The 13,469-nt window shown below is 43.9% G+C and overlaps 1 protein-coding gene across 2 annotated transcripts in view; it reads right to left on the bottom strand.

The window, feature by feature from the left end:
* Positions 1 to 11,401, bottom strand: part of BACH2 (BTB domain and CNC homolog 2) — a 234,676-nt gene extending 223,275 nt beyond the window's left edge. The window contains exons 1-2 of one of the 2 annotated variants that reach the window (XM_082216843.1): positions 10,469 to 11,401; positions 3,781 to 3,902 (exon numbers count right to left, since the gene is read on the bottom strand). The gene's annotated coding sequence lies outside the window, so the exon portion shown is untranslated. Of the gene's footprint in view, positions 1 to 3,780; positions 3,903 to 8,795; positions 8,915 to 10,468 lie in introns of those variants that run through there. The other variant, XM_082216845.1, reaches the window with a different exon arrangement.
* Positions 11,402 to 13,469: the final 2,068 nt, after the last annotated feature.

Here is a 13,469-nt window from a genome sequence, read left to right as displayed (position 1 = left end):
ATTTTAGCTGTCATTGTTTAGGAAAGGTGAGAAAAGACAAAATGTTATGGTTTGAGTTGATTTTTGTATGAGGCATTAGACAAGAGAAGGCATGGAACTATACACATGGAGGCTGTTTTCAACAGTATCTGAAGCCTTAGCAGCTATGTAGTTTGGTTCCACCCCAACATTCCCCATTTCCAAATGTTGACCCAGCTACCCCTGTATCTTAAATTAAGGGATATATTCTGGTTCTAATTTGGGTTCCCTCCAGTCTCACCTGTAGGTCAGGGCTGGGTGTGACACCAATGAGCAGTGTGGCCTGTGTGGAGGGAGTGAGGTTTAGGGAGAATCCCAAGGGCTGCGTTTTGACCCCGTGTCTTGGGTTCTCCACCCTTGCTTTACTATAGCACAAGAGGACATATGACTTTGTTTATTTCATTTGAGACAACTGTTCCCAATGGGCATAGTTTGGCTGTGACATCATCATCATCATCATCATCATCATTATTATTTGCATTTATATCCCACCTTTTTCTCCAGGGAGCTCAAGGTGGTTGTCAGGGGTACAGGGACAGAGGCACAGGGAGGGCAGGAAATGGAGAGCGATGGAGAGGAATCCCAGGAGAGCGAGGAAGAGGATAGCAATGACGCAGGGGATTCCATGAGTCTCTCCAGCGAATCAGAGGATTCCCAGAAGGGGGCGCCTGTGGTAAGAGCAAGGGGAGCCCCAGGGGGAAAGTGTCAGGAGCGGGGGGCCAGCAGGGGACCCCAAAGCGGCAGCTGGGAATCAGGGCCAGCCTCCCCACCAGAGCGCAGCGAGGGAGGGGGAGGCTCCAGTGTGTCAGAAGGAGCAGCCCCGGCAGCAGAGAAAGGGGAGGGATCAGAGCAAGCCTTTCTCCCGGAAAGGGAGGAAGGCAGTGAGGGGAGTAGCATAACTGTCAAAAGGAAGGTCAGAAGTTGGGCGCGCGCGCCAAGTTCAAATGAGGAGGCGCGCGGGAGAACAGGGAGCCCGGGGCAGGAGGAGCCAGGCCCCAAAGCCCGCAGGAGGGGGCAGGAGCAGTCTGGAGACTCCGCTTCAGGAGAAAGCAGGAGGGAAGGAACCCCGACGGGCAGAAAGACCCTGCGGAAAAGGAAAGAGAGAAAGAGGTGGGGCAGCGTTAGCTTATTAAACTGGTGTAGGGGAGGGACCAATTCAGAGGGGACTTCTAATGTCTAGAGGAAAGAGACGCAGGGCTGTGCGCCTCGGTTGTGGAAGCAATAATGAACAGCAATAAACATCCTTGTATATAAGAAGAGCTTGGCGTTGGTCTTTTGTGAGCTGAGACCTGAGGCAGCCCTGACAGTGGTATACATGGTTTCCCATCCACCCTAATTTAAGCCCCACAACAGCCTTGTGTAGTAGCTAGGCTGAGATGCAGTGACTGACTCAAAATTACTTCATAGCTGGGTGGGGATTTAAACCCTGGTCTTCCAGGTCCAAGTCCAACACACTGGGCATCTGCACTGAGTCTGTTGAGAAGGTTTAGTAAATCATGAGAATTCTCTCAAATGCTCCTATATTTTGTGTGCTCTGCACTTCACACAGTATGAGTGTGTGTGGAGTGGAATATTAATACTGTTATTAGTAGGTCATGCTTTTTATTTTTTAAAAATACCTCTATAGTTTATCTTTATATTAAAATTTAAAAAATAAACTAAAATAAGCAAGCATGGCCAACCGCCCTCCCCACTAGAGAGATTATAAGAGGGAAAAGAATATTATCTAATTCCACAGCAGTGTCAGCAACCCTTGACAGTGGTTTGCATGGTAGGTGAAAAACCACCACAACAAACTAACAGGAAAGGCACAGCCACAAACAACGACTAGTCAGGCCCTTCTAAGCAGACTTTATATCCAGTGGCGTAGCGTGGGTTGTCAGCACCCGGGGCAAGGCAAGTAATTTGCGCCCCCTAACCTGTGGATTTGCGCCCCCTAACCCTAACCCCCAGATGTTGCGCCCGGTGCGGCCGGCCCCCCCGCACCCCCCATGCTATGCCACTGTTTATATCAAACTGTAATTTTTTTAAAAAAAGTATATTAAGTCAGAAGAACTTTATTATCACCATCTTGACCATTTGAAACTTATCAGAATAAGCATACCCCAGCAAGGAAACTTTGAGCTGGCCACAAATCCCCCCCTTCTCTTGGTGCCCTTCTGGTACTTCTTTGTTTGTTATTTTGTTTTTCTGAACTGTCTACAACTCTTAAATCAATGTTCTGTTTGTTAGTCTGTATTTTCACTCATAACTTCCATATTTCATCGGCCCATTTTCAATGGTTGCCAACTGTGCCTTTATTTTGTTTTTTGTCACCACTCTTCTTGACCATTGGACCCACCATTGGTCTCCACCACTCAATTCACTGGAGCCCGTCTTCACAGGCAGGGGAAACCCCAAACTCACTGAGGGTTTGAGACACATCAGCTACCTTCACCAGGTTTAAGCAGGTCAGTCATAGCCTTTTCTCAGGATGAGGCCACAGCTGACAGCTTCTAAAATCCACAGGTGAGAGCAGGGTGGGGACCAAAGGCGGGCAAACCACCCCAGAACAATCATGACACATCCCCCACCAGAGGCACTACTACCCCTCCCCTACCACCACACACACCAGCAACGGATACTTGGCAAATAAGTAATTCTTGTGGTAACACTGGAGAATGCTACACCTGCACAATATCTGTTTGTCATGCAACAGTGAAAGGCACAGGAGTCCTGTCAGAGAAAGCAGGACATCTGTGTGTGTGTTTGTGTGTGTGTGAGAGTGTGTGTGTGTGAGAGAGAGAGAGAGAGAGAAGGAGAGAGAGAGAGAGAGAGAGAGAGAGAGAGAAGGAGAGAGAACCAGTTTAAAGGGAATTGGGGGGAGGGGGCAAATGACATGCCAGTATATACAGACAGCTCTTGAGTCAAAACTTCCAAACTGTTTTCTGGCTGTTTGAATTAACTGCATTTCACTATGCCTCATTTTCCTAGAACATGACGATATGTATCCTTAACTGACTTCGTAGGCAGGGAAATCAGCTGTGGAATATAGTGTTGTACAGTACTTTGTGCTCAAGTTATCACATTTTGCAAATGATAAGAGATAGAGGAACACCTGGCAACAAGTTGAGGAACTGGAAACATTTAATAATTATGAAATCACACCTAAGAGATAACAGACTATATTAACTGGCAAAACACAGACATATACAAACAAAGCCATCCATGTTTATATTACAAAAGAGATATTTTAGAGAATCCTAAGTAAGTTCAATAATGAACATAAGTATTTCTTTGTTGACAATTGGCAGGATTTGGTGTTCCCTGATATGTTAATTAAACAAACTCTGGTTATCCAAAATGCTTAATGGATGTTAGCATGACCAAATGTAGAGGAAGAGTCACGGTTGTGCAGAAATCTTTGTAGAACTTGCCATGCCTGTCAGAGCAGACATTTAAGATGCAGAAATTATTCAAGACACAGTCCTTTGTATCTGCTGACCTGAATACTCCTCAAAAAAGGGTTGCCAGTTCCTTATCTGGCAAGGCTCCTACCCTAAGAGTTTCATGCCTGGGAGAAATTCAGGTGATGAAGTAATGGGGACAGCGTTAGCTCCTGAATTTCTGCTTGCCACACACCTGTTAAAGGCACTGGAGCCATGCCAGGAAAAAAGAGTTGGCAGCTGACCCATCTATGCAATATGGAATAGTAGCCCCTTGATATATTCTATCCAGATTGTTTGGGAAACAGTGTTTATTAGTAAAAAGTTATATTCTTACCTGGCAGAGCATATACTGAGTTGTGGCGAACCAAACAGCGCCTGCAGGTGAGGGTTCTGCATGTGACATCCAGCTTTTTCACAAAGCCATCCCAGAGCTTAGCTTCCATGATGCAAGCAGCCCTTATAGCGGAAGGAAGGAAAACATCCTTGTAAACAAAGCAGCAGTGCCGATAATATTGTAGTCATGTCAGGAGGGCTACTGCTGTTTATGGGGCTGCAGCAATGTTTTTAACAGCACCCTCCCTGCTTAATTTCTGCCTGTCAGGCTGCTGTTGGGTCATTGTGAACTGACAAACTGCATTTGATGAAATGTCTGCTTCCAGCCCAACTATTGGAGGAACAGATGTCTCACAGCTGAAGGCTGCACTGTTGTTACTGTGTGATGTGCTGAGCATAAGAGGCAACTTTATATGGACTTATACTACACTATACATTTATAGAAACCTCCCACAAAGAGGCTTGGGAACTGCAGTTTGTTTAGGGAGATGGGAATTGTAGCTGCATTAGGAGGAAACTACCATTCCCATGATATTTTTTTTTTTGGGGGGGGGAGGCGAGTCATGTGCTTTAAATGTGCACTGAATGTGTTTTATATGCATGAAGTGGATCTACCCACAGTCTGTTTCAAAGACAGCATCTCCTGGAGATTTCAGGCAGAAGGTATTTTCCAGCCATATGTCTTTAAGGAAGCTATTTTGGATTCTCAGCTGGAGATGCCAGGGACTGAACATGGGATGCATGCTGAGCATGTTTTACAACAGACTATACTTTTGTCCCCTAGGTGGAACATCATGCTTTTGTCATTTGAGTCCAGGTTTCTTTGTATGAATGGAGATTCAAAACGTACTTCCTTGAAATAAAGTGCTGAGGAAATAAGTGAAACTTACTTTTGAGTAAGCATGGTTAACATTGAACTACAAGTGTTACACTGGAGTAAATGTCTCCCTGCCCTCTGCCCACCTTCAACGTTTCTCAAGAAAGATTAAAAATGAAAAATACCCTGGCCCCACTGAAATCCACTAGACCTTTCCCATATACCATATTTTTCGCTCTATAAGATGCACGAGACCGCAAGACGCACCTAGTTTTTGGAGGAGGTAAACAAGAAAAAAATATTCTGACTCTCAGAAGCCAGAACAGCAAGAGGGATAGCTGTGCAGAGAAAGCAGCAATCCCTCTTCTGTTCTGGCTTCTGGGATAGCTGCACAGCCTGCATGCGCTCCATAAGATGCACACACATCCCCCCTTACTTTTTAGGAGGAAAAAAAATGAGTCTTATAGAGCAAAAAATATTTCAGAGGGGGTAGAATTTCAGCAGAATTGACATTACAGTCATCAGGGCACAGATCATGGACAATATAAAATTGTGATAGAAATGTAGCAAGGTAGGTATAATTAACAGGGCTTGGGAACAAGAAATTTAAATTCCAGGTTATGCTTTTCACTGTCATAACTGATTTTAGGACATTGTCTCTTCAACCTCATTGAATAAAGCAATGTGTCTATTGCCATCTAGTGTTTAAAATATTGAACAATACTTCAAAGCAGGATTAAGCTCTGTATTAAGTTAGTGGATTTAACATATTTCACAGCATATCTGTCAACATCTGTGATAACTAGTTATACTGGTTCAACCTTATGTGACTTAAACAACATATAGAGGGCTTCAGGTTCACCACCCTGGGAGGGACAATATGTTCTAGGTTTTCATAGCAGAGCTGAGTTTTTCAGTGACTAATTGGTTGTGTTCTCGCCTCAACTCTCTCTGGCATATTCTTCTCCCTCATGCTCTCATATGCCTTTAGCTCAATTGAAGATGATGTGTACTTTCATTCAAGGAGCAACAGGGGTCTTCCACAAGTCTCCGTGCCAAGACAAAGGTGTGGCCTGTCCTTTTCCAAGAGATGCAGTTTGCAGATGATGTAGCCTTGACAGCACACTCTGTGGAAGCTCTACAGAGACTCAGCAACCGCTTTGCCCAAGACTGCAGGGAGTTCAGCCTGATGAAGACCAACATCCTGGGTCAGGAGACTGATAGCACTCCACGCATCAGCAGTGGTGACCACATGCTTGAGGTGGTAGACAATTCTGTGTACCTGCGTTCCACCATAACCACCAACTGTATTGGCAAAGCAGCTACAGTAATGGCTCACCTTTCCAAAAGGGTATGGGAGAATGTGATGCTAACATGCCAGCATGTGCAAATTATATGTATATTTATAAGTATATGTATACTGTATATATCTCCTTTTAAAAAAGTGTACCATGCCTAGTAGCAACTGAGATCTGTGTGCTTTACCAATGCTTTAATCAGCTGAATATTGCAATGAAAATCCGACAGCATGTTTTCTTACTCTTCACAACAGGTGCGATATCTTTGATACTTAAGGAGGGAGCCCCACATTCACTAAAGCAGGGCTTCTTCTCTCACTTTTTCTTAATAAACAACCCTGCCCCAAATAACTGTTTCAGTGACCAGTTTCTGCGACATCCACAGATAGTAGTTAAAATTTTGCAAGGTGTCAGCAAGTATTTTAGTCTCAATTAGCTCTTGGAAGAGAGGACATGGTGCGTAAGGTGTGCCAAATAAGCAGCATGGAACGTCTAGCTAAGCAGCCTTGCTCTCCTGCCTGATGCCTTTGCTTCCTGCAGCGCCAGATGTAGCGAGTGTTGTACCATTTCTTTCTTCAAACAGCAGTGCTCAGGGGGGGATAAACTTTACTTAACCTAATTAATTTTAATCACAGCTTTCCAATCTCATACTGTGTAAAGAATTACAAATTGGAACACATTAATAGAGGCTATGCCTTGCGCTGCAAGATCATTCTGAATTGTGCATTTACATTTTCTACATGAGTTTGCAATGATCATTAGAATAAAAAATGCAGTTATGTCCCTTTTAAATTACAGAAATTTGAAGAAACAGATTGGGACCTGTCCCATTTGCTGCGCTAAATGACTCGAAAATAGCTTGCATTTCAAGGAATTGAATGGCTCTCATTGAACATGCAGCCCTGGAAAATGATTTCCAGTTGTTTAGAGAGTTAATGTGCTCCTAGGCGTTTGTGTTGTTTAAACAATTTAAAAAGGGGGTTGAGCCCTCAAGGCTTTCCACCTGCTGTGGTGCAGAGGTTCTGAAATAATACTAATAATACTAATGTTAATGCTAGCATTTAGGCAGCACTTTAGAATGTTCAAAGCACTTGAGAACATACGAGAGGGAGCATACCAACAAAGGAATCTGCCTTCCATCAAATCAGACCACTGGTCCATCTAACTTAGTATTGTCAACGAAACTGGCAGCAGCTTTCCAGAGTTTCAGACAGGGGACATTTCCATTCTTACCTAGAGATGCTGGGGGTTGAACCTGAGATCTTCTGCATGCAAAGCAGACGCACTGCTGCTGAATTTATGACCCAAAGTGCTGCTGTGCCCCCCCATAATAACTCCTATTTATCCTCATCCAATTCAGAAGCCAAGCCTCACTATGCATAATTGCATTGCTACAATTGGGTTGTTATTTTCATTTTCATTTTATATTTTGTGGTTTTATATTTTGATTTTGTTCTGTGAACCCCCTGAGACCTCCGGGTATAGGGCAGGATATAAATTCAATTAATAATAATAATAATACCTTTATGTCTCTCTTCACACCCTCTATAGAAATCCAGATTGCTCCTGTGATTTGTTTATTCTGCTTTATATAGTTCCCTGTATATTAACTACCCTCACATTGACTGAGTAAATTAGTTTTGGGGTTTGATCACAAAGACACATCATTTCTAGATAGAATAAATGATGGAGTTTTAGAGGAGGTGATAATTTGTGGGGTACGGGGATGGGGTGGGAAGGTGGCGGAAGAGGAAAGTTTGGGCTGTATTCTGAAGAGTGCTCAGAATGTGGTGTGTTGTTTGAACTGCTTTGGAACGTGAAAATAGAAAATGACCCAGAAAGCCCAACAGGGTCCTGTTTAATTTCAAAACCTCGAATATTCTGAAAACATATTGATTAGTTAGAAGAAAGGTGAAGGGAGGAGTCAAGAGAGTCAAATCTGTTCAGGACACTTGTAAATTATTTAAAATCATGGTAATAGAAGCTCAGAGATAGAATCATGTATACCATTCCTTCCAACTCTACAATTCTGTGATTCTATGAGGTGTAGGGAGCTGTGGGAGTGGTGCTCTAGGAGGCTAAGGCAGGCACAACCCAGCTCCCTAGCTGATCAGGTGGGGCTCACGAGCTCTGGGAGGAAGTGTGTGATTTCTCAGCTGGAGTAGGCTCCAAACAGGTGAGGGTCCACATGCCTCATCAAGTCTGGATGCAAAGTACAAAAGGAAGCAGAGCTGAGGTGCTTTGTCTGCTCAACTTCCCATGTTGATGGACCTTGACTTGGATGCTCCTGGACCTCCACAGGACTGTGCTTTGGGTTCGACTATGGGCTATATCCTGACTGCTAGACTTCAGACTTGGCTACTTGAACGGACTCTGAACTGTGTTTCCTGACCTTTGAATTTTGGCCTCTGTACTTTGCTTGTGTGGATTAACCCTCAGACTTTGAACTGTGCATACTGACTTGCTGCCAGGTAGGCCAGGAGTTCAGGGCAAAGGGCTAGTGATTTGTTAGAGGCTTCCACAGAAAGGGAGGGGGAGACAGTGGTGGCTGCTGTCCATATTTTGTATTATGTATGTTATCTAATTTCTTTGTTGCCTGTTTAAGTTTTGGACATATCAGTGATCTGGTGTGTATATGTTTTCAACATGTTATTGTATGTTCAATTTCTGAATTCTAAAATGCTGGCATGGCTGTGGAGAACAAGCAGCATGGTCTTAAATTAACACCCACAGATAAAAATCTGGTAGCATATTAATCTACCAGTCTGCAGATGCAAAGTGATGAAAGTATGCACTAATCTGTGTCATGTCGGGCCAGGCGTGGAGCACCTCTGACCTGGTTGCCAAATGTGGCCACACACCAGCCTCTCACACCCTCTCTCTCCAGGCCAAATTCCTCACCAGCTTTGCGTCACAACTTCCATGAGTATTTTTGTCAGGCTGTAATGTGCCCCTGAACTCTGGTAAAGATCCCTGTTTGTCCAGATGGAGGACAGAGTGTGAGAGGATGTCTAGAAACTAGCACAAAGATAAACATTTACAGTCATTGTTCCACCCACTTTTGCCTCTGGCTCCTCCTACAACTGGTATGTGGCTGCCACCCCCCAAAGGTTGCTTAGAAAGGAATACATTCTTCAGACTGAAGAAAGTTCCCTACCCCTGCCATATGTAAAAGCTCCATTGTGAGGCATTCTCTGTAGAACATTAAACATCCTGGCCATTTGTCAGATAAATACTAGCTATTAATGTTTGGCAGGCAGGCAACACTGGCTCTTCGACAAATTGCAGCATGAGAGCCATTGGCTCTGCTTGGCTTCAGACTTTTTCTCCATATGCTGCAATGAAAAACTAGCCCTTAACATTTGGAAAGGTCCTTTGAGCCAAATATGTCAAGTACAAAAAGTGGGGGGGGGGGGAGAAAGAAAAAGGGCAGCCTTTTCTAAAAATAAAGGAAAAATCTTCTAAAGTGTAAAGTATTAGAGCTCTCTGTGTGATGCACCGAGAACTTCCAGTGCATGATATATTTCAGCTCTTCAAGTGTGGTAATTCTGTTACAATGACGACTTGAGAAGGGTTAGGTGTTTGCTTGTGTGTTTTTTTAATTAAAGGATGTACTTAAAAGCTGTATCTCCAATCTAACAGTCGAGGCAGGCATCCAGTTACCACTTGTCTTCCTTAGTTGAATCTAAGAACCTCTCAGGTATAACATTTAAATGCTTTGTTCTCACCAAATGCTACCCAGAGACAAAGGATTCTTCATTGTTAAGGCCAAACTGTTTGTTTGAAATATTTGTATCTCGCTTTCCCTTTTTTTTAAAAAAAAAAAACCCTCAAGGTGGGTTGTGCAAAATATGTGATCGTTTATCTTTTTGGAACAGCTGACAGCCTCCTAAAGCAACAATAATTCTGCATTTATAACCCAACTGCCCTCCAAAGATATCAAAGTGGCGTACATGGTTCTCCTCTCCCCATAATATCTTCACAGCAACCCTGTGAGATAGTCTGGTCTGGTCAGATATTCCATACAGAGAAGCAAAAAATTGTAAACTACGCTGAGGGGGAACAACTCGAGAGGCAGACATTTCTGGTAGGCAACAACAGTGTGGTGAAACTGGAAGCCAGAGGTGGTGAGAATAAGTAGCTAGAGTTGTGGGAGCATGAACAGAGTGCAGCAAGCCAGGAGGCAGGTGTCTTAAAAGCTGAATTGCTCTTGCCTAGGACAAGTCACAAACAGCAGATTACACCTGTGCTAGAATGCAAGGCGCTTGATTCGATCCTTGAAAGCAGGGGTGAAGATTACTTATTTTTATTTATGTATTGTGAAGACCGCAAGTGTCCATCTCACGTTAACAAATGCCAATATTGCATCATTATAGTTGTATGTGGAAAACAACCACTGCAGTGTTCAGTGGCAAGTGTGCTATTATGTTAAGCTTTTGATGCATCTCTAAGAGCAGCTGCTGCTTTCCCCCCCTTCCCCTTCCAGCCAAAGGAAATAAGGCTGGACATTGTCACTGCTCACTGTGTGAGCTGAAAATGGCTTTGCCCATTGTGCTGAGTGCACAGATACTTACTCAGTGGAGAAGATGATGTGATGTTGGTTCAACTCCAGGGCTGTCCAAAGTCTTACAGACTCTTCATTTTTCTTTAGCTGCTAATGTATAACTGCTGGAAATGCTTCCTAATCCGAGTATTGGAAAGCTATCCCTCCAGCGCTGTGGATACAGTTCTCAAACCCTTGGCCTGGGGTACTGCCAATGACTTCAAGATGGAATGGTTGTCTTAACTGCTCCTGCCTTGTCAGTCTGGTTAGGGCTGGAGGCCTTGAGCAAGACATCTTCCACACACACCCTCCCCACAGTGCGTCTACTTGCTCACTGCTATTGTTGCCAGTTGCTCCTGCTTCCTGGCTGAGGAATGGGCGGGGTATAAACAATAAAAATTTTATTATTATGTAAAGACCTAATGAGCAAGCTGGCAGCAGCATCTACTGCTCCCTGTACTAAACACTGCAGTTGTTTGATTGCCCATCCCCTCTAGGCCAGAGCAACATTCAAGTGAGCAAGCAGGTTGCCATGGTGAAGAGGAGCAGGCCAGCAGGCCCTCTGCTGTGGTGTGGGCCCTCAACAGGTGCCCAGCCTTGACACAGGCCCTGAAATAACAAATTAAGCAGCCAGCGGCTTGAATCCTGCCAGCCCCTCCCTGTCCCATTTTTACAACCTGCTTAGATTGTGAGAGTTTGGGAAGTAGGTGGGGATTATGAGCCAAGGTAAAATCTGGAAGCAGGGTTGATCTCTGCTTACAATTGTAGGGTGATTGCGGCACCATCTACCCCATGGGTAGGCAAACTAAGGCCCGGGGGCCGGATCCAGCCCAATTGCCTTCTAAATCTGGCCCACGGATGGTCCAGGAATCATTGTGTTTTTACATGAGTAGAATGTGTCCTTTTATTTAAAATGCATCTCTGGGTAATTTGTGGGGCCTGCCTGGTGTTTTTATATGAGTAGATTGTGTGCTTTTATTTAAAATGCATCTCTGGGTTATTTGTGGGGCATAGAAATTCGTTCTCCCCCCCCCCTTCAAAATATAGTCCAGCCCCCCACAAGGTCTGAGGGCCCTGGCTGAAAGTTTGCTAACCCCTGATTCTGCCCAGTTTTAGAATTTTCTCTCTAGTTAAGACAGTTTCCATTACCCCCAATCCCTTAAGGGCATGTTCTTGGTTTTTTCCTGTCACTCATCATCAACACTGTGATGGGTTGGATGCATGAAAGTCATCACAGAGTGTTTCCCTCGCTTCTTATAGCACCAACACCATACTTTTTGATGGAGGCAGTTCACACATTTCACTGAGTCACTGACTCTTTTGCAGGTCTACCCAGTTGTAAGCCCTGTGGGGCTCAATGCGACTTACGTTCAAATGACTATAGGAGTATACATCCATATGGACCCTGGAACTGAACCACAAAGCTTGGCTGCAGATCCAGGCTTCTCTAAAATTCTGGAAATTTTGGAAGCCTATTGGTAAAGGAGGCGGTAGCTTTTCCATAAAAGTCATTTGCTGGCCTCAGCTGTTGCCCTGGGCTGTCATTTGAAGCACAGGTGCTGACAGAAAAGTGCATAAAAATGGCATCTTACTTCATGTTTGCTCTCCTTTTATCTGCTTAATTTACAAAAATAAATTCTTAGTACCATTCTTGCGGCACAGCCAGCCCAGCTCCCAAGTGTGTTTTGTTGCGTTGGTGCATTGTGTCATTCACAAGTAATGTCAAGCTCTCGTCTAACCACAAAACACTCAGTTGGAATTGATGTAGAGAGCTGAACTGCAGGGCAGGATGCAGAGTTTTGCTTAGTTATCTTATGGCTATCAAAGTGACATTTATAACCGACCAGTATTGCTTCTATGCAGTTCATAAATGTGTCTTGGACAGTTGTCGAAGTAGATTACTCAAGTCGTTTTCAACCTTCTCCGATTTTGTAGCCAGTGTGGTATAGTGGTTAAGAGCGGTAGTCACGTAATCTGGGGAACCGGGTTCGCGTCTCCGCTCCTCCACATGCAGCTGCTGGGTGACCTTGGGCCAGTCACGCTTCTTTGAAGTCTCTCAGCCCCACTCACCTCACAGAGTGTTTGTTGTGGGGGAGGAAGGGAAAGGAGATTGTTAGCCGCTTTGAGACTCCTGAAGGGGAGTGAAAGGCGGGATATCAAATCCAAACTCTTCTTCTTCTTCTTCTTCTTTTGGACTGACATTCAGCCCCATCCTTCAACAGCATCAACACAAATTTTAGTCTTCTAAGGCTTATGCATAAGGAACCAAAACCATACTGCCAAGAAAGACATCAGTAGACTCAAGGTAACATCAAAAGTTTACAGATACTAAAAATAAAGAAATAAATAACTTCAGGGGAAAACCCCTCTAATTATCACAAGATTTGTAGAAGCACAGGACTATATAACCCCATTAATTCCAACAGGGCCTGTCACAACTGCTTTTTGTCTAGATCAGGGTTTCCCAAACTTGGGTCCTCAGCTATTTTTGGACAATTCCCATCATCACTGACCACAGGTCCCTGCTGGCTAGGGATGATGGCAGTTGTAGTAAAAAAAACCTGGAGACCCAAGATTGGGAAACCCTGATCTAGGATATGCTTAGCACCTCCTGCTGCTGTTAGGTATTGTTTAAGCTTATTTCTCACTCCCACTCACAGTATTTCTTCCTATTTTTTAAATTCTCCATTCCAGAAAGTTAAAAAGATGTATAAGAAAGAAGCAGGGCAAGTTTTTATATGTAGTGGGATGGATTGATGGAGTATTCAAATGATTTCTTGTAGATATCTTATATATATTACAGTGCTGCTTCTCCTACAAGATAACCTGTTAAAAACAGAACCACAAACACAGCTGTATTTCACCCTCTCCCAAATATGCATACTACTGATATTGAGGCCAGCAAGTTTACATCTCCATATCAATACAAAACACGTTGTTGGCCAAGGATCACTCTTTGCTCCTAAGACATATTTGAGCTGATGCAAAGCAGAATGTATTGTTCATTTAAAGCACATTTATGTGAAACATGA

Source organism: Podarcis vaucheri (genome assembly GCF_965113315.1).
Source record: "Podarcis vaucheri genome assembly, chromosome: 3".
NCBI lineage: Eukaryota > Metazoa > Chordata > Lepidosauria > Squamata > Lacertidae > Podarcis > Podarcis vaucheri.
Note: the sequence above shows the minus strand (reverse complement) of the source record. Positions and strands in the feature narration are given on the sequence as shown.